Source organism: Chroicocephalus ridibundus, chromosome 9 (genome assembly GCF_963924245.1).
Source record: "Chroicocephalus ridibundus chromosome 9, bChrRid1.1, whole genome shotgun sequence".
NCBI lineage: Eukaryota > Metazoa > Chordata > Aves > Charadriiformes > Laridae > Chroicocephalus > Chroicocephalus ridibundus.
Window position 1 is genome coordinate 49,396,483 of NC_086292.1, and position 27,728 is coordinate 49,424,210.

General features: G+C 57.4%; 1 long non-coding RNA gene across 2 annotated transcripts; it reads right to left on the bottom strand.

The window, feature by feature from the left end:
• Positions 1-6,560: 6,560 nt before the first annotated feature.
• On the bottom strand, positions 6,561-15,255 carry LOC134521143 (uncharacterized). 2 transcript variants are annotated; one of them, XR_010072639.1, is made up of 3 exons: positions 13,037-15,255; positions 9,847-10,004; positions 6,561-6,797 (listed from the first exon to the last, which is right to left on the bottom strand). It is a non-coding gene; the product is annotated as an uncharacterized LOC134521143 (long non-coding RNA). The 2 variants fall into 2 exon arrangements; XR_010072640.1 differs by lacking the exon at positions 6,561-6,797 and adding an exon at positions 6,818-7,080.
• Positions 15,256-27,728: the final 12,473 nt, after the last annotated feature.

The following is a 27,728-nucleotide window of genomic DNA, read 5'->3' on the forward strand; positions in this document are numbered from 1 at the left end:
AGGAAAGGGAATGGGGGAGAGGAGAGGAGAGGAGAGGAGAGGAGAGGAGAGGAGAGGAGAGGAGAGGAGAGGAGAGGAGAGGAGAGGAGAGGAGAGGAGAGGAGAGCAGAGGAGAGCAGAGGAGAGGAGAGGAGAGGAGAGGAGAGGAGAGGAGAGGAGAGGAGAGAAGAGAAGAGTAGAGAAGAGAAGAGAAGAGAAGAGAAGAGAAGAGAAGAGAAGAGAAGAGAAGAGAAGAGAAGAGAAGAGAAGAGAAGAGAAGAGAAGAGAAGAGAAGCCAGGACACCAGAAGCCATACCCCGTATCTTACACCCGTTCTCACTATCAGAAGCAGCACTGTGGTTAAACAGACTTTTGGCCTGACCCATACCTCCAGATACTCTGCTCAAAACTGCACACAGGGACAAAAATAATCCAGGGGGAAGCCAAGCAGTGTGTCCTGCAACGCTGCAGTAACGTGAACAGCCACATGTCTCCGTTTGCATAGTTTAAAATAAATTTAATAGATGCTTCAACACTTCGCTGCTGCTATTCTGGGGATGGCGTTTGGAGTCGATACTCCGTCTGCTAATTGACAGATCGGGCTTGTGATCCAAGAAACACGAGCGTTGTCATCTCGTGAAGCTGTGGCTTTCTCTCGCTTATCTGTGGCGGGACAACTGTCACCATGCCATCGCGCAAGTTGGCAGCATCCCCTCCGAGCACCCCTGCCCTCCGCGCTGGCCCCGCTCCCACCTCCCTGGGACGGATGCTGGGGGGGTCCTTGCCCCTTTCCCAGGCAGGACCGACCTCTTCTGGGAGGGAGCCAGCTCCCTGAGGATGCTGGTGAGACCACTTGTGTAAGGCAAATAACTTTCATCTCCTGCCAGCGACCTCCCGTGACCGCCGGCTCCCACCGCCGGCGCTGGAGGAGCAGCTCCTTTGAGGAGCCATGGTCGCACGCCCATGCCGGAGCACACTGGGGCCGGCAAGGGGAGATTTTTCGTGAGTTTTCCAACAGAATGGCTCCTGCAAACTTCACACCGCTTCCTGCCCGCAAGAACAGGCCATGCAGGGGAAGAGGGCTTTGATTTGCATACACTTTTGCAATCAAAAAGCCAAAGATGGTGGCGGCGCCCTTTGAGCCAGGATGCTAAAAAGCCTCTGAGAAGCCTGGTTTTGCATCCGTCCAGGAACTGCATGTAGTCGCTGCTGAAACCAAAATAAATCAATTCCAGTTCTGCAGGATGAGTACGGGAGGCACAAACTGGTTAATCCCCTCCTCAGGAAGGTAGAACTTGGCCTCGTGGCATCTTTGAAGCCCACAAGAGTGAGATAAGAGAGAAATGCTAAAGCTTTGCAAAAGCGAGCAGAAGGGGGATGGCAGAGAAGCCGCCACGGGCTTCGCCAGTGTCGCGGTTTGGCAGAGCTGGCGTCTTCTGTGCCTCGGACAGGCCCGGGATGAAAGGGAAACCTCCAGCACGGTGCCCGTCCCCCGTGCTTCAGCCAGCAAAGACCAAGAGTTTCTCCTGACTCCGAGGCCACGCATGGATGCAGTCAGGTTTGCTCAACAGTTTGGGGCAAAAAAATGACGAATCTTTGAAATACCACTTCAGATTTGTGACATAGCGCGCAGTCAGGCAAGACTCACACGAGTCTGAAGGGTTCGGCAGAGGGACTTCATCTCACAGAAGAAGAAAAGCAAATCCAGATTGATAGAAAGTTGAATGCATCTCAGAGGGGCCCAAACCACAAGGAAACAGACCTAAATTTCAAACATTCCCAGGGTTTTGTGGTATCCCTACCCTGAGGGCTGGGTGGAACCTTTGTGCAGATGGAAACCAGGTGCAAAAAGCTGTCATGAGGTAGGCTTGGGCTACAGCCTCAAAGCTTGTGGCTTTTCAGATGGAGGGTTTCATTTTGGGGACGTCTAATTCTAAGTAAATACAAGTGACTCTTGCTTAAAATATTCCACTGCATCCCATGGAGCCGGGCTCGCCATCCATCCCGATCTGGCTGCGGGTACAATGTTGTGGCTGCCATTAGCACATGGGGATTTAGCGTGTGACCTCCGCCGGCCTCGCCGGGGTGTTGTGTGGGTGCCGCCGCGCTCCTTGGAGGCTCGGTGCATCTGGCAGAAGCTCGTTGTATGGCAGCGACGGGAAACATTTGGAAGGAAAATCCATCCCTTTTATGGGGAGGAAACATCCAAAGTAGATAGAAGATAATGTCAAATTAATTATTTATCTACATCAGTTCATGGAAAGCTTCCCTGGGAGCACACCGAGACCAGCGGGCTCCCATCTTTTATCTGTTTAGCAGGCTAAGATGGAAGAAGAGGACGGGGGCGGGAGGGGAAGAGCTTAATGACAGTGTCTGTTGATCATCAACGCGAGAAAAATGAATTGCTTCCCTGAACCTGAAATATATCAAACTGCATAAATAAATCCATTTAAATTATTAATAAACAAATTTACATTTGGAGCCTGAGCATGAGAATTAATTTCATTTCTTATGCTAAACTGGCCGGTACGGCTGATGACTCAAGAAATAAAAGACGCAGAAATGGAGGAAAAATGAAGGTAGGGTGATTTTGGAAGGAAAAAGGCACAAAGCGTAAATTCTTGGCCCTAAACAAATCCAGCTTCCAGCAGCTGTAAAGGAAAAGCAACAGGAACAAAAAGGGTCTTTGTGTTGGAAGGTGTTTCAGGAATGATGGTCCCTCTCCATCTCGGATGCCAGTGCATCTGCCCGTAGCTCCGCTCTTGGAGGACGCCTCGGCCAGGACGGTTAGCGCCAGCTAACGCATGCTCGCAATTATTAAAAATCAAATCTAAGCAAAACCCCAGATTGAAACGTCCTTCCCAGAAAACAACGGCCGTCCCCTCCGCCCGCTGCCACCCCCAGCACCAAAGGGCCCCCGGCCGCATCCCCCCGCCTGCCTGTCAAAGGCACTCGTGTGAAACACCAGCACGTCAGCCGCCTGCTCCCTGGGAAATTAATTAGAAAGCGCTAATTTTAGGTAAAATATTCAACTACAGTGGAGGCAGGGCTGAGATCCTTGCTGGTTTGTGCCCTTTGTGAGGACTTGCACCAGAAACCATGCCATGAAGCGGGCAGTGCCTCCGCGGCTGCCACAGATGGGAAACCCTGGGCAGAAATGCTGGGGTTTTGGTGCACTTCCCTGTTGTCCCAGTGCTCGTCAGACTGATGGGGCTTGGACGGCAGTGGTTTTGCAGTGCCAAGGCCAGGGCTTGGCTGTGGCAACTCCTGGTGTCCCAGGGCACGGGAACCGTGTCAGCCCCTTCCTCCGTATTGCAGCCCCCGCGCAGCCGAAGGGCCTGAAAACGTCCCCTCCTTCCTGCCGCCTTCTCCTTTCCAGAACAACCAACCTCATTTCTTTCCATCTTCCCTCATCCGTCATATTGCCCAGACCCTTCTCACTCTCCCTCTCCCCTGGGCCAGCTCTGAGCCGTTCACATCCCCCCTGGGAAGCGGGACCTGGAGCCGGAGTGGTACCCGAGCGATGCCCACCCCTCTGCCGCACAGCATCCCCCACGCCGGCAGGGGACACGGGGACAGGGGGCCACGGGCAGCGTGCCCATGGCTGTGGGCTCTGCTCCCTTCCAGCGGCACCACTGCAAACACACATCCCAGATAGCGCAGCCCTTTTTTTTGGTTGTTTATCCCGTTCTGCTGGGAACTGGCATTTGTGATAGATTGCATATAAAACCCTACTTATAAAACACTCTTTTCCTCAGCTGCCCTTTCACTGGAGCCTGTCTGCAGGCTCTTCGCCGGGATGCATTGTTATTTCATGTGATGAGACATTCCAGAAAATGAAATAAAATAAAAATAGACATTTGGAGGGGCTTTTGTTTTGCTTTTTCACAGCTCCCCCCCCAGTTTGACTCCTGTGAACACACTTGTCGAGTTGATTTGCTCACGCTGCCTCCTAAGCGTGTCCTTGCACCGGAGACACTGCTCTTTTACATTCAGCTTCTCAGAATTAGAAGAAAAACTTGGCAAAGCAACAATAGGGGGGGAAAAAAAATATGAATAATCTCAGAACAGAAGTTGCATTATGTGATGTGGTTGCCATGTGGTTAAGTCGGAGAGAGGATCATGCGAGCGCATTGTGGGAAAAATGATAACAGGCGAAACAATCCAGAGGAACGCTGAGGGTTTTGTAATAAGAGGTTATAATGCAAACCCAGCCATACCGTGCCGCGGCCTGATGCCAAGCGATCTGTGAGAATCCGCAATAGCCGGGTGGCTGCGTCGGGATGGGGACGAAGGGGGCTGTTGTCCGCCCTGCATTGGGCAGCCTGAATTCGGGTACCTTTGGCCACGTGGCTGCATGATGCGGGGGCTTAGGGTGGGGGATGCTCAGGGCATTTGCTTTGGGTACCGGTCCCGAACCTCGCCGGGGGGAAAACCATCCCATGAAGTCATGACTTAAAGTACAAGACAGACCCACGGAAAAACCTTGAGCCGGGGGAGCCTTCGATGGCTCCGGCACCTCCGAGGCAGCAGCCGGCAGAGCCTCGCGGGCTCCCGGCACAGCGCACGCTGGCACCGACCGAAATGTGCTTGTTCATGCTGACTGCAGCAGTCCTGTCCCTGAAAAGCCCAAGCACACCCCAAAATCTCACTTTACGTCATCAAACAGATTTTCCTTCCACAGGTCACCCGCTGGAGCCATGGCTGTGTCAGGCCTTTCAGGCGCACACCGAAACAGCAACGATCAACAAAAGGGGCTGGTATCCATCACCCATCACCCACCCCTGCCCCAGCCCCGCTCCCACCACGCCGGCTCCAGCCCCTGCCCGGGGGTTTGCTCCGCACAAGGAGATCCACCACCTTGCCCGCTGTCAGAAAGGCATTGGCCATCACAGGGTCATGGCGGAGCTACAGGAGTTGTCTCCAAAGCATCACCTCTGGGGAAACGGCTGTAGAGAAAAGCCAGATTTCAGACAAATTGGGACTCAGATGGTTTAGGGGAAGCACTCAGGAACTATAAAACCCCCATGCTTTGTTCCCCAGGCTGTATAAGCTGTGCCGGGGAACCGTTATTGGGGCAAAACCGACCCATGCTCCTCTCACGTGCGTTGTCTTGGTACGAACATGTGAGTGGGAGGGAAGTCAGCGCAGCCAGCTGAGCTACGGGAAATTCAGGAAGCATGGTGAAACACATGCATTTAAAAAAAAAAAAAAAAAAAAAAGGTAAATCCTGTGATCCTGCAAAATTATATCAGCAACATGAATTCTGCTCTTTTACTGCAACAGAATTAGGCAGCTCGCTTTTAGCCCGGACGGTGTAACGCCGGTGGGTGCAGCAATAGGCAGAACGTGTCCTTTGGGCTGGCAAGTCACTGGCGCTGTGACTCAGGGGGTCTCGCCTGGCCGCGGCCCTGCCTGCAGCAGTGGGAGAGCGAAAGCGAAGCGTGGGGCAGGGGGAGGCGGCAGACAGCGCAGTGACTCCCCTCACCGCTTTCTGCCCTGGGCAGGGGGGGTTTTGGGGTTCCCATTCCCAGCTAACCCAGGCAGCCCCAGCCCCAGCCGAGCCCCCGGGGTGCAGCTCTGGGGTGCTGCGGGCAGGAGGGTGCCGCCATCCCCCCTGCCCAGCCAGCCCAGGGCTGAGCAGCACCCTCCTGAATCTGGAAGGCAAGGGCTCTGCGGTAAATTAAACACGCCATGAAGAATTGGCAAAGCAGACCGCGCGCTGGCGCCTTGCTTTGTCTCGGAGTAATTTAGCAGGCTTTAATGAGAATTCATTCACATTATATTGTGAATAGCTGCTTTTATGGGAGACAAGAGGTGATGAACTAGTCGGAGCAGAGACGACTGGCAGAGATGCCACCATGCATCACCGCTCCCCGCTCCCCCTCGTGCCAGGGCTGCCACGGAAGCACCCAAGGAAGATGAGCAGAGATGGAGCAGAGGGGAGGAAAAGAGTGGGCTCAGCTTCTACGGGGACAAACCCAACCTCTCAACCCCCCCAGGGTCGGAGGAGAGGTAACAGGACGGTAGGGATGGAGCTGCAGGAACACCCACCCCACCAGTGGCCCCGGCACTGCTGCAATGCGCTGGGGATGCGGGGCCGGGCAGGGTCCCCGTGGACCAGCCCCGTTTCCCCCCCACCATCACAGGGGTGTCTCTCCGCTGAGGCGGGGACAAGCTGGCTCCAAAGCATCGCTGCCGCCGGAGCCGCGGGGTCCCAGTGTGGGGGGATGCCGGTGGCACCCTGCCCGCTGCTGGCCGCCTGGGGAGGACAGAGCCCCGGGACGGCTCTGCTTCAAGAGTGACTGAATTCATACAACTAGAGACTGATGCAAGGCGGCGGGATTCGAAACCCTAATTTGGCCTGATTAAAGCTTAATGATTCCAGCTTAATGATTAAAGAAATGCCCCAATTTCCTCGTTCCAAACAGCCCCTGCTGCCAAAACTCAGGTGGAGCGGACACGCATGGGGCTGCAGCTTGTAGAGACAACATGGAAAAAAATCAGGATTTCAATGGCTTGGGCCCAGCGAGAAGGATTCATACAAACAGATGAGCCAGTTAGCTAACGAAAGGGAGAAATTAAAGTGTTTTAATGAGGATTTCAGGATGAATAACAGCCTGGCGGACTCCCAAGCAGAGGAGGGTTGCTGTGCGCAGTAATTTGAAGGGCAGCAGAGTCCAGGCTGGGGGGGGGGCTCAGCCCCCGCTCTCCCCATTGCCCCCAGCCTCAGCCAGGGTCCCCGGCCGAGTGGGAACGCAGGAAAAGCTCCGGCTCTCTCCAAAAAAACCACTCCGGCATCACGCAAGGCAGCCTCCCTGGAGAAGCAGAGGCAGAAAATAAAACTACCCATCTGCGCTCGAGCTCTGGACCCCATTAAATCGGCACTGGGTGGGGGGAGAGGGGGCAGCCTCAATCCACACAAGGTGCTCTCTTCATGAAAGCATCTTTTGATTATGTTATTGCAGCTATCAAAATATTGCAGAGTTCAGAGCATTCCTCAGGGATCCCCGAGCTCTTCAAAGACCAGAGGACCACGGCTGGGGAAAAAGAAGCCTTTAATTATGTTGGCTTCCACGCTTGTTTCTGCGGTGGAGTTCCCTTAAAAAAAAATTGGGCTTAATGAGAAGAAACGCATATGGCTTCATTGTTCAAACACAGAAAAATAAAGCCAATTTTTTTTTCTTCTTTTTTTTTAATAGATCTGTAAGCTTCTTTTGGGCCCTTCGGTATCATCCAGGACTGCGTTCCGAGGGGCTCTGGGGCACAGAAAATGTGTGCTGTGTGAATCAAAGCCTGGCTGCGGAGCTGCCCTCCCATCCCCCATCCCTCCCGTCTCCCATCCCTCCCGTCTCCTATCCCTCCCGTCTCCCATCCCTCCCGTCTCCCATCCCTCCCGTCTCCCATCCCTCCCGTCTCCTATCCCTCCCATCTCCCATCCCTCTCGTCTCCTATCCCTCCTGTCTCCCATCCCTCCCGTCTCCCATCCCTCCCGTCTCCTATCCCTCCTGTCTCCCATCCCTCTCGTCTCCCATCCCTCCCCTCTCCCATCTCTCCCATCTCCCATCCCTCTCGTCTCCCAACCCTCCCATCTCCCATCCCTCCCGTCTCCCATCTCTCCTATCTCCCATCCCTCCCGTCTCCCATCCCTCCCATCTCCCATCCCTCCCGTCTCCCATCTCTCCTATCTCCCATCCCTCCCCTCTCCCGTCTCTCCCATCTCCCATCCCTCTCGTCTCCCAACCCTCCCATCTCCCAACCCTCCTGTCTCACATCTTTCCTATCTCCCATCCCTCCCCTCTCCCATCTCTCCCATCTCCCATCCCTCTCGTCTCCCATCCCTCCCGTCTCCTATCCCTCCCGTCTCCCATCTCTCCCATCTCCTATCCCTCCCGTCTCCCATCTCTCCTGTCTCCCATCTCTCCTGTCTCCCATCTCTCCCATCTCCCAACCCTCCCATCTCCCATCCCTTCCATCTCCCATCTCTCCCATCTCCCATCCCTCTCGTCTCCCAACCCTCCCATCTCCCATCCCTCCCGTCTCCCATGTCTCCTATCTCCCAACCCTCCCATCTCCCATCCCTCCCGTCTCCCATCTTTCCTATCTCCCATCCCTCCCCTCTCCCATCTCTCCCGTCTCCCATCTCTCCTGTCTCCCATCTCTCCTGTCTCCCATCTCTCCCATCTCCCAACCCTCCCATCTCCCATCCCTTCCATCTCCCATCTCTCCCATCTCCCATCTCTCCTGTCTCCCATCTCTCCTGTCTCCCATCTCTCCCGTCTCCCATCCCGGCAGAGGCTTCTCCTCTAAACCCCGCCGTTCCCCATCGCTTCCACATACACCAGCAGCGTTTCCCTCCTCCCCAGCGACTTCAAACTATGCAAACCCCCCCGGCAGGCTGACGGGATTTCGGGGGGGTAATCTGCCACAAACCCAGTCATTTTGTTCAGATGTGCATTTGAATTTAAATGTAAAGACTCGGTTTTATCCCCAAACGTAAATAGCAAATAGCAGAGCTGTGTATTACACAACAGAAAGCATGGGACAACCCTACGTTTTAAAGACCATATTGAGTATATTCTTCTAATAAATTATCCTATCTAGCAAATTTAATTAATGGGCTAGCGTGCGGTGCAGCCTGCTGAATAAAGTATCTCTATCAGATCTGAAATGCTTTTGGAAGCTTTGAGTACTAATAAAGAGTGTTTTGTTCAAGAACTCGCAGGGAACAATTACGAATAATTGCCCAGAAGGGCGTGTGCCTCATTTAAGTGACTACATATTAAAAATGATGAAGCAGAGTTAAAAAAAAAAAAAAAAAAAGTCCTAATTATTAACCCCAGTAAGAGTGAGTAGCTTTGCCAGAGCGATTCCTGCCCGGCCCCACCTCCCTCCCTGCTCCCGGTGCTTTGCAGGATGAGCGGCTTGGATTCTCCTGGGGCTGCTGAGGAGCGGGGAAGTCTCTGTGACTGCCCAAGGTGGTGCGAGGAACCGCAGCCAGGGCCTGGGCTGTAAATTTGGACATCCTGATGTATGTCCTGATGTGCGTCCTGGTGTCCGTCCCGCACACAGCCCCCAGCCCACGCACCGGCGAAACAGCAAATCCACGAGCTCCCGCTGCCGTTCGGCAAAAGGCAGGAGCGGGTGACACAAGCCCTCGCTGCCATCACACTAACAAGAGCGTCGGCTCGTTAATGCACCAGCCCTAATGTTACGTTTCAATCCCGGGCAGCGCGTGAAGGGCGGGATTGTTCCCGTTGTTTTCTCGCCCTGCAGTTTTAAACCCATCGACTCCCTGCTCGGAGGGGTGTCCTGGAGCGAGGGATGCTCGGCACCTGCGGGAGGGCAGCGGCTCTCGGGCTGGGCAACCCCAGAGCGGAGGCAGCTCTGGCTGGGGGGGTCACGAGCGCTGGGAGCAGCCGGAGGCACCTGCCGTTAGGAGAAGGAGCTACAGAGTTAAATACTCCAGGTCTCACCACGTCAGACCTTTGCCTGGTGTTTAACGGAGGTCGCAGCAGCAGCCTGCACGGCCAAGGAGTAACTTGCATCCTTCCAGCTCATTCCACACGCCATCCCGAGCGTTAACCAGTCGCGCTGTGGAGGCTGGAGGTGCAGGAGACGCGCCCCGTTCCCTCTGCGTGTGGGGTGGCCGAGCTGAGCCCCCCGCGCTGGCAGCGCACCCCCAGGGGCTGCATCCTCATCCTCAGCTCCCTCCACGAGGCTCCCCCTGCCAGATCCCACACGGACCCCGCTGGGATCTACTCTTCCAGCCCATAAGACAGCAACCGGCAGAAAACGTATTCGTGATGGAAAAAACAAAACCACAAACCAGAACAAACCAAGAAAACTCCAAGAAAAGCCACTCACTGTCAATGAAAGATCTTCTGGGAATGTTTCCCCATCCTTCCTCCCTTGAAGCTACGACGAAGAGTGGGATTTTTTCACCCTTTTCCTGAGAATCAGGATCTCGGTGCAGAGTTTGAGCTTCACAGGGGATCACGTTCACTTACCGACGTGCCTCACCCCTGCAAACATTCACACTTTTAAAAAAAAATAATTGTTTCCCAGAAAGCCTTAAAACCTACCTGAACCCTCTGAGTTTTAGACTTTCCCTCTTCCACACCATCAAAAGAAACCCCCAAACCCTCGTGCTTCCCGGGCTAAACGCGCTCATGCGGTTTTTCAGCTGGAGCTGTGCGCAGAGCAAAAGCCGGGCAGGGGTTCGTGTATTTCTTTCGCAGCGCTCGATATTAACGTGGAGCCGTTAGTAACCTGCCAGCGCCTGTCTCGGTCCTCTCAAACAGCAGGCACGATATCGAGTCAAGCAAAAGAAAAACCTCCTTTAAAATGACTTCTCATGGCAGAAGGACTTACAAAGAGCAACTCTCTGAAAGGTTATCGCCGCGGCATTGGCATTTTAGCTGCCAATTTCTTTACGCTCCTTGCTTTACATCACAATAGGGAAGAAAATCTTAAACGTACAGCAGTTCCCGTCCCCAGTCAGCAGGACGCTGGCACTATAATGCACAAATTAAAGCTCTGGCAATAACGAGCAGCAGAGATCGGAGACATAGCCACTGAAGCCAAAAAAAAAAAAAAAAAAGGCACATTTAAAACCACCATAAAGACATAATTTTGCTGTGTTTTCACATGCAAATAATAAGCCAGGAAAGCAGCATCTCTGGCACCGAGAGCAAAGCAGGGTTCAAGCCGGGCTGAGCCAAGCGCACGGCTGATAAAATTTAGTCAGCGAGAAGCTCAGAGTCAGTACGTAGGCCATCGTGCTCCGGGTCCGGAGCCGAGCCCTCGCTACCCGGGGCTGCCCCGGAGCCACGGCTCCAGCTCTGCTCCTTGGGGCAGGGGGCATCCCCTCCGGGACAGCCCTGGAGGGCACGAGAGTGGTGGCTCTGGGGGGACGGTGGCCTCCCCGCTGTGCTGGGCTCAGCCGGGCTCTCGGACACAGGCTGAGACCCAAACCGGGGCTGACACCCAGACCCGTGCCCCTCCCGGGGCTGCCAGCACCTCTCCGCCCCGCTCCCCAGCGCCGGAGTCCCCGTCACCACCCAGGGCTGGGGACAGAGGGGTTTGTCCTGTCCTCCAGAGAGCACGCCTCCTGCTAAACCCCAGAGCTGTGACACCGGGAGATGTTTCCACCTGGGCTTTTCAGTATCCATCCCCGCCTCCGGAGCGTGCTTTCCCCAGGAGCAGCCCAGAGCCAACACGTGCAGCAATTCGGGGGCTGCTGAATCCAAAATACAAGCCCAGTTACGAGCCCAGCTCGCCCACCAGCCGAGGCCAGGGCAGACCACGGGTCACAGAGAGATTTAATGCTGACAGCGTTGCTGCAGCCCCAACGCCCGGTGAAGGCAGCACCGAGCTGCCAGCCCGTCCATGCTCTCCAGCTGGGGCCGAAGATGCGCTCCCATGGCAGCCTGCATGGATGCGGGAGCAGCCCGCACGAATGCAGGAGTAGCTCGCATGGATGTGGGAGCAGCCTGTAAGGATGCGGGAGTAGCCTGCATGGATGCAGGAGCACTCTGCATGGATGTGGGAACAGCCAGCATGGATGGGGAGCTGCATGCATGGATGTGGGAGCACTCTGCATGGATGTGGGAGCATCCACCATGGATGGGGAGCAGCATGCATGGATGTGGGAGCAGCATGCATGGATGAGGAGCAGCATGCATGGATGAGGAGCAGCATGCATGGATGCAGGAGCACTCTGCATGGATGGGCAGCAGCATGCATGGATGGGGGAGCATCCAGCATGGATGGGGAGCAGCATGCATGGATGTGGGAGCACTCTGCATGGATGGGCAGCAGCATGCATGGATGTGGGAGCACTCTGCATGGATGAGGAGCAGCATGCATGGATGCAGGAGCACTCTGCATGGATGGGCAGCAGCATGCATGGATGCGGGAGCACTCTGCAAGGACGCAGGAGCAGCCTGCATGGATGCAGGAGCACTCGTCAAGGATGCAGGAGCAGCCTGCACGGATGTGGGAGCAGCCCACACATGCTCACCGCAGGGCCCTTTCTTTTTAGAAAGGAGCCACTTGAAACCTGCCAGGGCTTTGGGTTACGTGCTGCAAAACGCTTAACAACTCCTGCACAAGGAGAAAAGCTCACATTAATGTTGTGGCAAGAGCCAATGTGGCAGGAGCCCCGCAGGGACGCGGCAGCAGGTCGCGCAGGGCCGGGAGGAGGATTGACACGAGCGTGGTGCGGTACCCTGCGACCGAAAACAAACTCCAGCAAGAGGCGTGCGGTGCCACGTCCCGCCACTGCCTCCCCAACACGCACGCGGGGCTTCGGCTGCAAACATCTCGTTTTGATTTCATCGGGCAGGAATGTTGTGAACTTCGGTTTAAAGAACAATTTATTTCTTGCAATTTCTTCTCCTGGTAGAAGCGTCTCGGCTTTCCAAGACTTGATTTTTTCCAAAATAAAATAAGAAGTTAACCATTGAAAGGAAGTAACCCGCTGCCACATTTGTTTCCCTATTGCGGCGTTTCAGAACCTAGATTGGAAATGGAAAGGGGCACCTTTAAAACTTTAATACCATTTAAATGTTCCAGTCTCACTACTGCACCAGATCGTTCAGTAAAGTAGCTAATTAAAAAATGGCTGCTGTGATGACAGACTAGATTAATAGTTTTTGAAGAGCAGCCAGTGCACCAACTGCTCCTGTAGCCATGATGAAAGCTAATAATGTAGAAAATTCTGCCAATTCTTTTAATTCATGAATATTTAAGCCTGTGAAAAATCTGTCAGATTATAGCACTTTTCTGGTGATTTTCTGCTTAAGTACATTTATGGGCAAATGCCAGTTGCTCAAGAAACTTCAGTGGAATGTGGAGACTTTTTATTGTTTGCATCACCAGAGCCCTGTTCTCTCTCCTCGCCTTGGGCTGTTTAACCCTTGCCGAGGCTGCGGGAGCCAGGGGAGCGGGGACAGGGGGGCACCCGGCCCCGGCCGCCCCCGGGGCGATGCTGTGTCCCGGCTGGGCACGGTCCCCGGGGTGAGGGAACGGGATGAAGCTTTGGGTTACGCACCAGGATGGGAAGAAACCCGCAGATGACTCTCATTTAGGGATGTCTTTACTGCAAGAAAGAAAAAAAATAAATAAATTGTATTTCTTTATATAGGAGCACAAGCTCCCCTGGCCGGGCTCTGCCCAAAGAGCAGGGGCCGGGGAAGCCACGGGCTTTTGTGCTCTCCCCATTAGCCCGGCGTAATTAGACAAAACAGGGGCTGGCAGCGGGAGCGGCGGGTCCCGGCGAGGGGGTCGGTGCTGGCAGGCGGCCGCGGGCTCGGCTCCCAGCTGGCTCCAGCGAGCCCCAAAACAAGAGCCCGTCTGAAGCCACGAGTGGTTTATTGGCAGCAGATTCCCTGGCAGTTCCTCGGCGCTCTCCGTGCTGGTGGGCTGCGTTCTGCCGCGGTGCCAGGTGACTCATTTTACAGCTATTTAAAAAATAAAAATAAATACGCCTGGTGGAAACATAACCAGCCTCGCTGCTCCTCGAAGGGCTGGAGGCTGACGCTTCCCACCAGCACGGGGCGCGGTGAGCGCGGGGTTATCCTTGAGACCGCCCCAGAAGGGATGCTCTTTTCCACCATTTCCAGCATTTTTCCCCACCACACCTGCCCGGTTCTCGGTGCAGAACCGCAGACCTTGTTCTGCCAGCTGGAACCGGAGCAGGATAAAGTCAAGCAGCCAGCAACAGCGATGGGGGCCTTCTCCTCTTCTCCTTTCCCATCCCAGGGGAGTTCACCTGGGATGCGATGGTACCCGGGCATCGCAGCGTGCCAGCGCCATGCCGCCACGGTTCGGTCCTTTTCTCTCCCTCCCGGATGCTGCCGGGGAGTTGGGGGCGGGCGGCAGGGCACGGGCAGCATGGCGGAGGGCGAGGTGGGGAGGGGGGCAGCAAAAAAGGGTGAAAAAAAACATAACTAAGAGACGCTCAGCTGCCCTTACATGCCGGATGACCTCATTTCAGAATATTTCAGAATGTGAAACACAGAGCGACACCGAAACAAAAATGAGGAAACTCCAGCAAAATTCAGAACGTGTTACCTAAAGCCGAGAATACGGTTTGTCATCCCAACCCGGCTGGCGCAAGGAAAGCCCGCCATGGCGTGCTGGGAAGGGCTCACGCTTCCAAACCTCCGCTCCGCATCTCCTCTGTGCTGCCAAATTACCTGAGCCCTTTAAAACGTTCCATAAAACACCGCTGCGTAATTAAGCGCTTACAGGATTTGCAGGCTCTTTGTTTCGCGGCAGGGAACGGCTCCTTTAGAGCTCTCGGAGTTTAGCGGGTCAGCCCAACCCCAAGGTGCTGGAGACCAGCAACAACCGTCCAGCCGGGGCAGTGGAAGCTAACGCCGCTCGGGCACCTCTCGCGAAGCTGCTCCCGGCTCCCTGTCCCGCAGCAGCCGGTAACGCTGCGCTGGCGGCAGCACCCCCGGGACGCTCCGACCGGGCGCCACGCTGAAAATGGGCTTCATGGGCTCAGGGGGGACTTTTGACCTTCACCGAGGGCTGGAGTTTTGGCGCGGCCGCCGCGGGGATGCGGACGTCGGCAGCGGGATGGAGGCGAACCCGGAGCACGGCAGAAAAGCCGAGACCCCCCCTCCTCTCCTCGTCACAGACCTTCAGCCACTTACAATGTCACTTCGGCTGAGTAATAAGCAATTATGATTTAATTACTCCAATGCTCTTCAGCAGAATTTTCTGAATAATAATAGTCACTTTTATGGCACCTCATTTATCCTTCCTGCTCTTCACCTGGATTTATCCTGCACCGCGGCGAGTCTCGGCACCGCCAGACCCGCCGGACCCCGTCACCTTCCCCCCGGCTCCCACTGCCCCTCCGTGCCCCTGCTCTTCCCACCGCCCCCTGTGTGCCCACCGCGGCCACGGCGGGTCCGCAGCCACACGCGCGCCCGTCCTGCAGACTCACGGCTCGGAGAGAACGCGACAAGTGCCGCTAATTCATAAATATTTAACACCCAAATCTGCTGCCTCCTGATAGCTTTTTTTTTCCAGAGTTTCTATTCTAATACATATTCCACCCCCTTCCCCTCCCCACCGGCCCTCCTTGGTTTTTTTTCTCCCTTCCTCTTTGCCGGGCACTAATCCAAGTGCTGAGATGACTGTTTCACTTCCCTGCTGTCATCAGTTGTTTTTATCTTATCTGGACGGTGGATGCCAGTCAGCAACCCGCTGCGGTCTTTCCAGTTGAGTCCTGACCTCCGCAATCAGCCTCAAGATGTCCTGTAACAAGCAGATACGGTTACTCAACTTGTCCATCAGCACTTCTGGAGGGGCGGGAGGTGGGGGGGGGAGGTGGAACTGGGAAAAAAAAAAAAAAAAAAAAAGAAAATCCCCGCAGAAGACAGAGCTGACAGCTCGGGCTGGGGAGCTGCCGGGAGCACGGCGGCTCAGTGCCGGGCAGGCTGCTCGGGGAAGCCGGGCTGGGAATTTCACGCCGAATGGGGTTAGTGGTGGTGCTGGGGCTGCACGAGCCTGAAGGGGTGCGGGGGTTCCCACGGGTGGGGATGCCGGCTCCGCTCCGGGACCCCTCGCCAGCAGGGCATGGCATGGCACGGCCTCCCAGCCGGGGCGAGGGGCACCGCAGGACAGACTTTAGAGTCTCGGGGGGACTGGGAGCAGCAGGAGGATGCTCTGCTGGGGCTGCGGCGGGGGGGTCCCTGCCGCCCCCCAGCCTGCTCAAGCTGCCTCTGGCATGTCTGCTCTGGGGTGGTCATAGAATCATAGAATGGTTTGGGTTGGAAGGGACCGTAAAGCCCCCCCAGTGGCACCCCCTGCCCTGGGCAGGGACACCTCCCACCAGCCCAGGTTGCTCCAAGCCCCGTCCAACCTGGCCTTGAACCCCTCCAGGGATGGGGCAGCCCCAGCTTCTCTGGGCACGCTTGCCCAGGGCACCCTGGCCAGCCCTCAGCCTGCTGCCCCCAGCCTGCCTGGCCCTGGGGGTCACCTCCTCCGCTGTGGCCCACTGTCAAACAGATCCCCCTTTTTCCTCCCAAACTGCCGTTTCATCCCTCCTTTGCTGTGCTTTGCATGCAGGGGCGCCCACGGACTGGGTGCCGGGGAGGGGAGGAAAATTCATCTGGGAGAACGGAAGGACACAGCTGTTTCCCAACCTGCAAGACGCCAGGAAGGTGCCACCTGGACCAGGGGGTTCAAATGCCGGACCCCAGGGGGCACAGCAGGCAGCACGGGGGGGTCCAGCCTGAGCTCTGCCATCTGCTCAGAGGAATCAGAGAGCATCTCACGCTCTGCTGCTCTCAACCAGCAAAGGAGCAACGCGCAAAGAGCCACATACAGCAACAAGCACCACCACCAGCACAGCCCCCTGCTCTCCAACGCCTTTCCTCCTCACCGCGCTCGGAACGTGCGTTCTGTACATCATCTGTTGGACATTTCACACACTCAGAAAAAGGTTGGGGTTTTGTCCTCCAGAGTGAGAACCTAGATCTGAGGGCTAAAAGATTTGTTTTGGGGAGCTATCTTGTCTGGACTCTCAGGCAAATTCAATGCCTGTCCTCCTCCCTCGCCCAGACCCCCGGGCCCGAGGCCGCTCTGGGCCAGAGGAGCCCCTCGGAGCGAGCCAACCCTTTCCCCGCACCTCACTGGCGGTGGGGAGAGCGGCGGCAATGAGCTCATCCCTCTGACCTAGAGCAGAGCGCCTGCAGGCAGCACGTCTCCAACCGCTCTGGGACACGCTCTCTCCCGGGCTGGACGGGTGCAGGTTGGGCGCCTCGTGGGGCCAGCCCTGAACCTGGCGTTGCAGGTGTGCCCACAGGGACAGCACGGCACGGGGACACTGGCTGGGCGCAGGCTGAAGCCACCGCTGGCGGCGATGGTCCAGAGCAGGGGATCCTTTCCCTGAGCACAAGGAGCGGAGGCAGCGCCGGACGATGCTCCCTCGCTCCCTGCCCGGCCTCGGCTGCCCCGGAGCCGGCGGCTGCATCCACCCATCGTCCTTCCCGACGGCCGCGTCCCCTTCCCCGCTCACCTCCAGCACCTCGTAGCGCCGATTCCCACAGTTAATTTACCAGTGTAATAACGGCATGGTGAAGGAGGGTGAAGCCAGGCTAGCGCTGAGCCAGCTCAACTTTATATACATATCACCCAGAGTAAAAATGTCATGTAAGATTTACTCAACATGCGTTTTATCAAAGTGCTCAAGCGCTGAAGTAAAAGGGCTTTTAGTTACAGCAGATTGAAGGGGGTGGCATGTGGGGAAGGAGGAGAGAACGGATGGATTTTTAGCTCTGCCAGAAGCTCTCGTTGCTTTTGCATCAACATCTTTATTTTCGAAGAGAGGATATAAGACCTTGTTGTGTATAAACAACCGGGACTAGAGTAACTCGAACGGTGAGGAACTGTAAAAGGTTATACTGAAAAATGCTATTAGTCTGCATGAAATAAGATTCTTCCTGGAAACATGACACTGAACATTTAAGGGAGGGGGAGGAGTAGCTGTAAAATGGCTATAGAAAAGGGGTTACAAATTAAATATAATAAAAAGAATCCTTTTGAATGAGATCTTAATTTAACCTCAACATCATGACCATATATTTCAGGAAATTAATCCCTCGGCCTCCAATAAATCCAAAGCATAACACAACTACTTATGGTTCAGCAATCAGCCATTAGTATGGGCTACAGATCCCGCAAAGCCGCCAGCCCCGTTATTTGGGAACGTGCTGAATTCCCCAGGTCTGGGGCAGCTCATCAGCGAGCGGGGCTGCCCGAAGCACAGACCACGTCGAATACCTGCACCCCGCTCCCAGGGGTCTGCTGGATTTTGTGTGTCCCCCCCACCTTCTCCGCCCCATCCCACCCCTCCGGGGCCCTGGTTCCTAAGCAAACCCCGTGCTCCGTGCCTGCAGGAATAACCCGGGAGAGGTCCCGGGGAGGGGGTCTCAGCCTGGCTCGGTGCGGGATGCCGGAGGAAAGCCCCGCGGTGGGGGGCGGATGCATTCAGGGCTGGGTTTGTGCCGCTTTCAAAACAAAATAACCGAGGCTAAAAGTGCAAGAGCAAACTTCCTCCGGAGCCTGCCCGAGCCCTCTCTGCTCCACCGCACGCCTTGCCAGCTTGGCACCCGCTTCTCCTGCATATGCCCCAAAATGAGGAAAGTAACTTCTAATGAGTCGAGAGTGTAACCTTGCTCTGAGAGCGAACATATGCCACCGCCGCTCCCTTGGCAAAGGCGCCTGGAGCCGGCTGCTGGCGCCTCAGCGCGAGCTCTTCCCATCCCGGCTGCAGGCGCTCCGGGGCTCTGGATAAGGAACACGTGGAGCAGGTGAAGAGCGCCGGAGCTTTGCGAGCTTCAGAGGCCCCGCTGGCAGAGCCTGCCCCATCCCTGCTTCATGTCAGAAGCAGCCGGATTCCTCCGAGAGAAACGGCCCCGCAAACCGCTTGGGATACTGTGGAGCGAGCGGCGATTTGGGTGGTAAAAGGCACCGTTACAGAGAGCAGGCACCCCGGGGTGATATAACGGAGAGGGCAGGGGGACGCAGGGAGCTGCAAAGCCCCCGGCATGGCACTGAACCCCCACCCTCTGCCCAGCTTTCCTTTCCAGACAGGAGAAAGCGGCAGACTGGGAGGAACGCGTCCATCCTGCCGGGCAGCTCCGTGCGGAGCCAGCCCGGGCTTGTTCAAGCTGGAAAATGCCTTTTTGACAGGGGGGAAAAAAAGAAGTTCCCCATCCGAAAGCTTTTTTTTGTCGACAGTGTACGTTTAGGGCAAAAACCCAACAATACGTCCAAATGCATCCCGGGAAGCGTCACCACAGAAAAAGGGGCAAAAGTGCGATTTTTGCTGGGGAAACACAAACAGATGGGCAGGATCTGCCACCGCCACCTCTCTGCACCCCAGCAAACCCCTTTCACCCGGAGCAGCCCGTCTCCGGGCTGGCTGACCCGCCGCGGGGCTGACAGGAGCCGGGTAACCACCGCGCCGGCCACCTCCCCGCGGCAAGTCCCCTACGTGTAGGGCGGGATCCCCCGCTCCCGGCCACACCAGGGGTTTCCCACCTGCAGAAGCCGCCTGCCGTTGGCGCAGGGCGCGAGGTGGGAACGAGGGGTGCTCCGCTTTCTCATCAGCCGCCCGAGTTCTCATTTATTGCACAGCCCTGTTCCCAAATCGCTCGCGCGGTTCTCGCCGAGGCGGATGCTGTGGTTTTCTTGTCTGAAATAAATTGCGCAACAAACTCAGCCCGGCGTTGAGAAGCATTAGCTAAAGCAAAGCAGCTCTAATAGTGCTGGTCCTGCATGTCCCGCTGGGAGACTTTCAATTGATGGAGTTACGAGAGATGAAATATTCAGTAGGATTAAGAATTTGGAGGAGGTGGAAATCAAAGTGAAAAAGAAAACAAGTAAAAACAGCTTAATCTAGCCTTCTAGCATTAATTGTCACTGGGATTCGGGCTAAAACAAACACAACAAAACGAGCTGCCAATTTGAAAGGGGAAGGAAGAGGGCGAAGACGATTCCCATCGCATCGAAAGCAACCTTTTTATCTCCGCAGCGCCGCCGACGGCCGCGGGCAGGGGCCAGGAGGCGGCAGGGACCCCCCCGTCCCTCCTTGCCCTCGCCGCCCTCCCTGCGGGCGGCGGGATCCCTCCTTCGCCCCCCGGGCAGAGGTGTCTTTAGCGAAGGTGCCGCCACAAACGCCCCCCGTCCCCGTGGGGGCAGGACCCGGGGCAGCCCCCGCCGCTGGCTGGCGGGGGGAGCAGAGCCCCACACTTCGCCCCCCGCGGCTGGGGCTGCGGCGCAGGAGGGGCAGATGATGGCAGAGCCGGAGCCGAGTTATCCGACACTGCAATTTCAGCTGACAATTACATGGTAACCGACTTGCACACAAAGAGAGGCTCTGGAAGTATTCCCAGAATACAGAAGTCTGACAGTATCCACCCAATTTGTTGCAACAACAAAGAATACTGGAATATGTCCTCTCGTTTGGCAGAGGAGTGTTTTATATTTTTTTTTTAGGCTAGGTGGAGAAATTTAGCCTGCTATTTAAGGAGCATGTTGTGCCTTGAGAGTGACAAGCCAAGAGTTTCTCTAGAAAGCCAAACCCGAACACAGATTGCATCCTGCCACCCAAGAAACCGAACTGCACCGAGGAAAGGAATTAGCGGGGCCGCACCTGCTGCGAGGGGCCGCGCTTTGGGCCTGGGGAAGATGTAACTGGGGGCTTTTTACAGCTCCCTTCCACATCCCCCTTCCCTGCGCCAGCGCCGGGAAAAACAACATCTCAGCAAGCACCTTCCTTTTTTTCAATGCCCTCTTCACAGCAAAGCCGGACCATTTGCAGGTGTCCGTGCCGCTGGAAGAGACCCAAAACGGCAGCCAGGGGAACCGGCCTGTTTTACCCCCGCAAGGTGCTCGGTGCCTCCCCAGGGCCCCCAGCAGCCGCGTTTCCAGGCTCCAGCTGGGGACACCGGGAGACCCACGACGTGGCCGTTTGCTCTGCAAGCGTCGAGAAGCCCGTGTCCAGCTCGTGCGGGGAGACGGAGAGCCAGGGCCGACGGCACGGCAGCGGCTGCGGGAATGCAGGAAGAACCGCTCCTTAACTTCCTCCTGTTATCCTGGTACTCCCATATCAGAATCTTCTATTTAAAAGAAAAAGAAAAAAAAAAACCAAACCAAAAGCCCAAATTCCAACAAGGGAGATTTTGTGTGCTAGACAACAGGCAGGCTACAAAATAAAGCATTTCAGGAAATCAGCCCTGAAAAGTAAAACCAGCGGCCTTTGCAGGCTGCGGCAGGGACCCGGGGGAGAGAGGGTTTGGGAGCACCCAGGCTCAGCTCCCCGGGGCCAGAGCCATTCCCAGGGTCTCCGTGTTCTCCCCATCCCCGTGACAGCGGCTGAGGGACAGGACCAGGGCTGTGGCTGAGGAAGCAGCGCTCCAGCACATGGTTTTGCTCCAATATAAGATAAACAAGGAGGAATAAATACTTTATACCCCCAGCACGGACGTCCCTAAGGAGAGTCCTCTCTGTTACCAACCCTGGCGCTGGCTGCGTGAGCAAAAGCTCAGCTCCGGGCACCCCCATGTCCCCAAGCCCCTCGGCCTCTTTCGAAGGTCTCTGACAACAGATGAGTGGCACAGGCATTTCTTGGGATGGTTTGGGTTTTTTTCTCTTGTGGCCTTACTTCTGGTGGAAATTAGTCAGCTTTCCAGAGCAGAAACCTCAAGCCATAGCCACATTTCTGAACCAGCTCGTCGCTGCCACCATTCCACAAACCACTTCCTTCCAGGTTACTGGCAGCCGCTCCCAGCGTGTGACGAAGGGGCAGGAGCCCGGCGGGTGGCCAGGAGCTGTGCACCCCCAGCCCCGACCTTCGGGAGGCGGGCAGCTGCGGCGGGGGGGGGTCTGCGACAGGTGGGTGCAGGCGGGGAGGACGCAGCAGGGTGTGAGAGAGGTGCGAGGTTACGACTCCGCTGCGGGCAGACATGGAGAAGCCCCAACCCAAACCCACAGGACTGGAGGGCTGGAGCCCCTCTGCTGTGGGGACAGGCTGAGAGAGCTGGGGGGGTTCAGCCTGGAGAAGAGAAGGCTCCGGGGAGACCTTCCAGCCCCTTCCAGTGCCTAAAGGGGCTCCAGGAAAGCTGGGGAGGGACTCTGGAGCAGGGAGGGGAGCCATGGGACGAGGGGGAATGGTTTTACACTGGAAGAGGGGAGACTGAGATGAGATATTGGGAAGAAGTCCTTGGCTGTGAGGGCAGTGAGCCCCTGGCCCAGGCTGCCCAGAGAAGCTGTGGCTGCCCCATCCCTGGAGGGGTTCAAGGCCAGGTTGGACGGGGCTTGGAGCAACCTGGGCTGGTGGGAGGTGTCCCTGCCCAGGGCAGGGAGGTGGAAGTAGGTGATTTTTAAGGTGCCTTCCAACCCAAACCGTACTATGATTCTATGACTCGGCTCACCAGGAGCTTGGTCACATCAGCCCTGGTCCAGCGCTGGGGCAGCTGCAGATCCTGCAGCACGGCCCCACATCAAGGAAGCACCTTTCTTGGGGGGAAATGGGCTTTTACGGCCCTGCAGATCCACCTGGGAAGTTTGGAGGAGCTCAGGGACAGCTGAGCCACAGCCACCGCAGATATCTAGTGGCAGCCCTGACGCCTTCCCCTCTGTCTCACGGTACTGGAGATGCTGCCCCAGCACGGGGACAGGCGGTGGCCTCGGGGCAGGCAGAGCCCGGCACCGACCGCATGATCCACAGTGGTTTCAGCATCGAGCTCCGAGCCAGAGCCGCTGACCTGAACCCAGCACCGCCACACTCACGCTCCTCACTTCTCCCTGCGGAAACAAACCCTCGGCTCGCACAAACAGGATTTCGGGTGCGGGAGGTGTGGGTGAGTCCGGGGGGTGGCATGGCCCCCGCAGCAGAGCCACAAGTCACGGCCACCCCAGACACAGCCAGCAAGACACTTGCTCTCAAAATTAGCGTTTCACAAGAACTGGCTGTGGACGGGAACGTGCAGCGCCTCGCTGTATCTCTCAGTGGGTGGTTTCGCAAACTGCCGCCCCGCCGCTGCGCTCCTCTCTTCCCCTTCCTCCCCCCGCCCCACGCTGCAAAACCTTCCCACCTGGCAAAGCCCAAATCCCAACCGCTCCCCCAGGGGTGCTTCCCAAAAGCTGGAGTTGGAAAATTTAGAGCAGAGAAAGGAAAAAGGAGAAGAGCTTGAGGGATGCCCGGAGGAAACAGGGAGCAGAGGGGCAGAAACCCGGTGGGTTTGTCCAGCTCACTGCTGCAGAAATGGCACCGGGCTGAGGACGTGAACTGCCCGCCATGAGCATGTCCCCAGAGCCGAGGTGAAAGTCACAGCAGCCAGGAGGGACACAGCACCGCAAAACCCTCCTCTGGGCATCACACGTGCCAGGGGTGGTGCGGGATTGCATCCCAGGCCAATGCAACGGTGCAGCAAGAGCCCGCGCCCGATGGGAGTGAAACGAGAAAATTTCACCCTTTTAAACAACCGCCTTTCCCCGTCAGCCCCGCGCTGCCCCGGCTCCGCAGGGACACGGGCAGAGCCTGCAGCCACCGGCCGTCCCAGAGCAGCATCACCGGGGACTCCTGCCCGGGAGCCAGCCCTGCCTGGGACACGCGGGGCTGCGGGGCAGGATTTATCCCCGTCACCCACGACAGGCAGGACGGGGGGCCCAGTGGGACATGGGGCTGCTTCAGCACCCAGACGAGTTTCTCAAATTACTCAACAGAAACCAGCTTTATTCCGGCGAGCCCTCGAGCGGCCGCAGACCGGATCGCCTCCCACGCTCCTTGGGGAGCAGAACACCCTGTCCCTGTCCCCACGTCCTCCTGAGCTCGGCGTCCGGGGGCTGGCAGCAGAGGGGACAAGTGGGACCTGCTGCTCCTGCATTGACATGGACCACTTGCACCCCACCTGCAGCCAGGGAGCTGGCGGCAGCGAGAGCATCACTGCCCTGCGGGGGCCGCTGCCAGCTGCCCGACCGCAGGGATTTGTTTTCTTTAGAGAGGATCTCAGCTTGAAGGGGGGGAAAAAAAAAATAAAAAATACCCCCTTCAAAAAAAAAAAGAAAAAGCAGAAAAGAAAAAGAAACCATGGCCACATCCTGCCTCAAACTGTCGCTCGTGATGTGTTATTTGCCGACGAGGCTGCACGGGGAGCGGCGCTGGGGGCGGGAGCTCTCCTCCACTTGCCAAGTAACGCTCCAGCTATGACTCAGTCGGCTGAAGCCACAAATCCATTTGCTTATGAGCACGAAACCACAGCAACCCGTGCTGCTTCTCAGGGCCACACGTGCCACCACCTGCCTGCTGCTTTGCCCCGCTGCGAGGTGCTGCCGGCCCGGCGGGACACGCTGCCACAACCCCCGTGAGCTGGCCCCGATGCTCCCCTGGGCTGGGACCCCGTGCCCTGTCGGGGGCTGAGCCCTCCCAGCACCCGGCTGCAGGGATGGGGCCATTGCACTGCCACAGGCGGGGAGGGGACAGTGGTGCTGGGTGCCATCCCCCGCTTCCCGGGTCATTTGCCCCACGGCATCCCCGTTTCGCAGCGGGGGCTCCCCAGCCCACCCCCCTGCAGTGCGGTGGAGCGATGTCTCTGGGGAGCGCGGGCCGTGCCCCGGCGCTGGCAGCGGCTCAGGGATCGCACCTGCAGCGCGGAGCGGGGCCAGCCCGCGCCCCCGCAGCCCCCGCAGCCCCCGCCGCAGGGAGGTGCTGCCACCCTCACCGGGCAGAGTTGGGCCCGTCGCCCTCGCTGCGGGGCGGAGGCAGGCACCGGGTAACTCTCCTGGTATGCGGCGTTTTGAAAGCCCGGTGCTTTTCCCCTGTGGGTTAAAAAACACTCGACGTGGGTGGCTTGTGACTCAGGAGCTGCGTTGCAGAGCGATACAGGTGCTGCTGGCGTGGAGAAATCCAGCAATTAAGCACTGGAAGAGGGAAAGAAAATCCTGAGCAATTAGAGGCTGCAAACACGAGCCGTCCAGGACCCCGCAGGAGGTGCTGAGTGCCCTGGGAAGGACACCGGGGGTCCCCCCTGGCTTCCTCCATGAAACACTCCGTTTGCGATGGCAAACGGCCGCGGCATCGCCTGGGCCACCCCTCACCACCCGCCGGGTGATGCTGCGGGGGGGCAGCGGTGCGGGGGGCTGCCGGGGCATCGCAACGTGACCTCCCCGGGGCTGGTGGTGGGGGAACAGGACCACTTCACTGCCACCTCCAAACCACACCTGCTGCAAACAGCTCTCCACAGCCGGCGGGTTTGGTGGCTTTGCCCCCAGCTCTCGCTCCCAGGAGACCTCCCAGCAGCCAGGCAGAGCAGGGCGGCCCTGGAGAGGGTGGCTTTGGGCACCACAGGTACCCCGGGTCCAAGCACCAGCACAGCAAAGCATCCCCTAATGAACACACGGTAGTTGTGGGAAAGGCTCGGAGACCACACGTGCACCCTCCCTCCAGGTGGTGCGAGAAGGGAAAATAAACCCGGGCGCTGCTCAGTGACAGAGTGCCAAGTGCCCCCGCGCACCCCCGGGCACGCACCCGCTCCCTGCCCTCACCCGCCGCGGTGCAGCCCCCCCGAAAGCGGGCCCCGGGTTCACCCAAAGCAGCATCTCCTCCCTGCAAGCCGGGGTTATGCTCTGCAGCGCAATTAGGAGGAGAAAAACAATTACGTGGTAGAAAAACATGCGAGAGAAACAGCGAAGCGTGTTTCTGGGGGGAGATGTTATCTGTGAAGCAAAATTGTACTCTCAGGAGCTTTGACAGGTTTTGAATGTTTTAGTGTGGCACGGCATCACCAGGAGAAAACCCACACTGCCGGGCAAAGCCACGTCCCTGCGGTCAGATACCGCCTCTCCCCACCTCCCACTGCAAAACCAGTGCCCCCCAGCACGCTCACCCCCTGCCCCATCTGCCTCCAGCTCACCCCCTGCCCCATCTCCTGTTTCTTGCTCACCCCCTGCCCCGTCGCCCGCTCGGCACCTTCCCCATCGCCCGCTCACCCCCTGCCCCGTCCCCTGCTCACCCCCCGCCCCATCCCCTGGGACAAAACAAGGCTCAGCAACCGCAGGTTGACGGTGGGGAGAGAGGATTTAGAGAACTGCAGCAGGAACAAATGGCTGGAGAAGTCCCAGCGCCTGCCAGCGTCATGGTCGAAATCCCCACGGATGCAATGGGACCAAAGCCGTTTACTGCGTCCCTGCCCGCCCCATGTCCCTGCGCCCGTGCCCACTTGAGCAAAGGCAAAGGGAGGGGGGACTCGGCTCAGCCGAGTTTATTCCTCAGCAGGGCCGTTTCCCGAACGGGTGCCTGCGAGTGCCCGAGAGGTGCCCGAGAGGTGCCGAGGAGGCTCAGCAGGACCCGGCAGCGAGCCGGGGCCGGTGCCAGCACGGGGAGCTCCCCGCGCCCCAGCATCCCCCCAAAGTCGGGCTCCTCACCCGCGTGGGCAGCCAGGACCCAGCTGCAAAACGAGACGCAAACAGCAGGAAGAGCCCAGCTAGCAGGGGACTGGGGGCCTGCTCACCCCCCGTGCCTCAAATCAAGGCTGGCAGCCCCAGGGGTGGGGGGCTCCTGCCCCGCGGCAATCGGCGGGTGCAGCGCAGGAGCCCCCCCCCCAGCCTCGGCGCAGCAGCGACAGCCCAGATCTCTCTGCGCAGACCAACAGCAAACAAACCCGCCTCGAGCAGGCCACCAGCACCTCCGGGGCAGGAATACTCACCACCCTTTTTTTTTTTTTTTTTTTTTTAATTTTTTTTTTTTATTAAAGCAGCACTGCACGGCGGTTCTGGGAAGCGCCACGTGCGCGTTTAGCCCTGCTAAAGGTTTAGCTCTTGGCCACAGGTAACAACCTGTGCCCCGAGTTGGCTCAGCAGCGGCAGCGCCCGCTTCAAAACCCCGGCTGCGCTGGCATCCACCAGCAGCAGCACTGCCCCGAGGAGGAACGAGGAGCCTCTCCCCTCCCCTCCACCTCCCTTCCTCTGTGTTAACCTTTTTGGCTCCTTTATTAAAGCAACTGAACAGTTTAGACCTTTTTTTTTTTTTTTTCCCCCCTCTTCCCCCTTCTCCTGTGTGGTTCTCGCTGTAATCTGCCTTGAATATTTGATGTGGAATCCCTTGCGAGAGCGAGAAGTGTTTTTATGGGCGCTGGAGGAAAACTCTTGCAAAGAAGAAGTGGTAATGAGTACCCCTGAGTACCCTCTCGGTTTCACAACTGCCTATGTTTAAAAATGAGCAGAAATTGGGCAAGCGGTTCTCATCTGGGAGCGGAGCAGCCTCTCGCTCCCAGCAATGCTCTGCCTTCCAGTAGCTCGGTACAGTGGAGCAACACTTGTTTATTCCAATTGAAGCTGACACCAGCAGCAGTCCAGACCAACCAGATGAGCTCATGTGTGTCCTGTTTTATTTCCAACTCAGATTAACAGCATCTCTTTAATTTCTAATGGCCCATTCTGGGATTTGCAGGCAGCGTTCAAACAACAGGACGGGCTGCGTCTCCGCATGCCCCCGCGCTCGCGCATCCCCTCTGTGACCAACATCACGATTTTGCACAATGCAAGAGCTCTCATCCCAATTACATGGGATGAACTCGCAGGACGCTTTTCATCACACGCACGCACATTTTTTTTTCATATCCAGGTCTCTGAATTTAACACAGCAGACACGATCCTTCTCCTTTTCAAAGGCAAAATATTCCCTTTCATTTCCAGACCCCTGTACATCATAACCCAGAGCAAACTCCGCGCAGAGCTGCACAGCGATGCTGTGGTTCGGTGTCAGAATAAATAGCTTGGAGAAGTCCTGGAGGTCTCTCTGCTCCTCTGGAAAGGAGTTTGCCCCCGCAGCTCGCACCCGCGGGACGGGGAGCTGCTCCGCACCCAGCCGGATGGGGAGCATCGCGCCATCACACAGCCGGGGAGCGGGGGCTCGGGGCCGGTGAAGCGCTATGGGTGCGTGTGCCTCCCCGTGCCTGCAGCAACCCCCGCACCCCGGCGGCCACGCAGCAGGCGTCTGATAACGGCACCCCAGAGAAAACGGGCTCGCGGAGAGCAGCGGGCTCCCGCTTTCACCGGGAAGCCTGATGAAAACGGCTGAGCAGCGGATGCTTTTCGAGGCCATGGCTCCTTCACAAGGACAATCGCAAACCAGCCACAAAGTGGGAGCTGAGGCAAATCCGTGGGACAAACGAGGCCTGGCTGGTGTGCTGCCAAAGCCGTCTCCCTGCCCGGGCCGG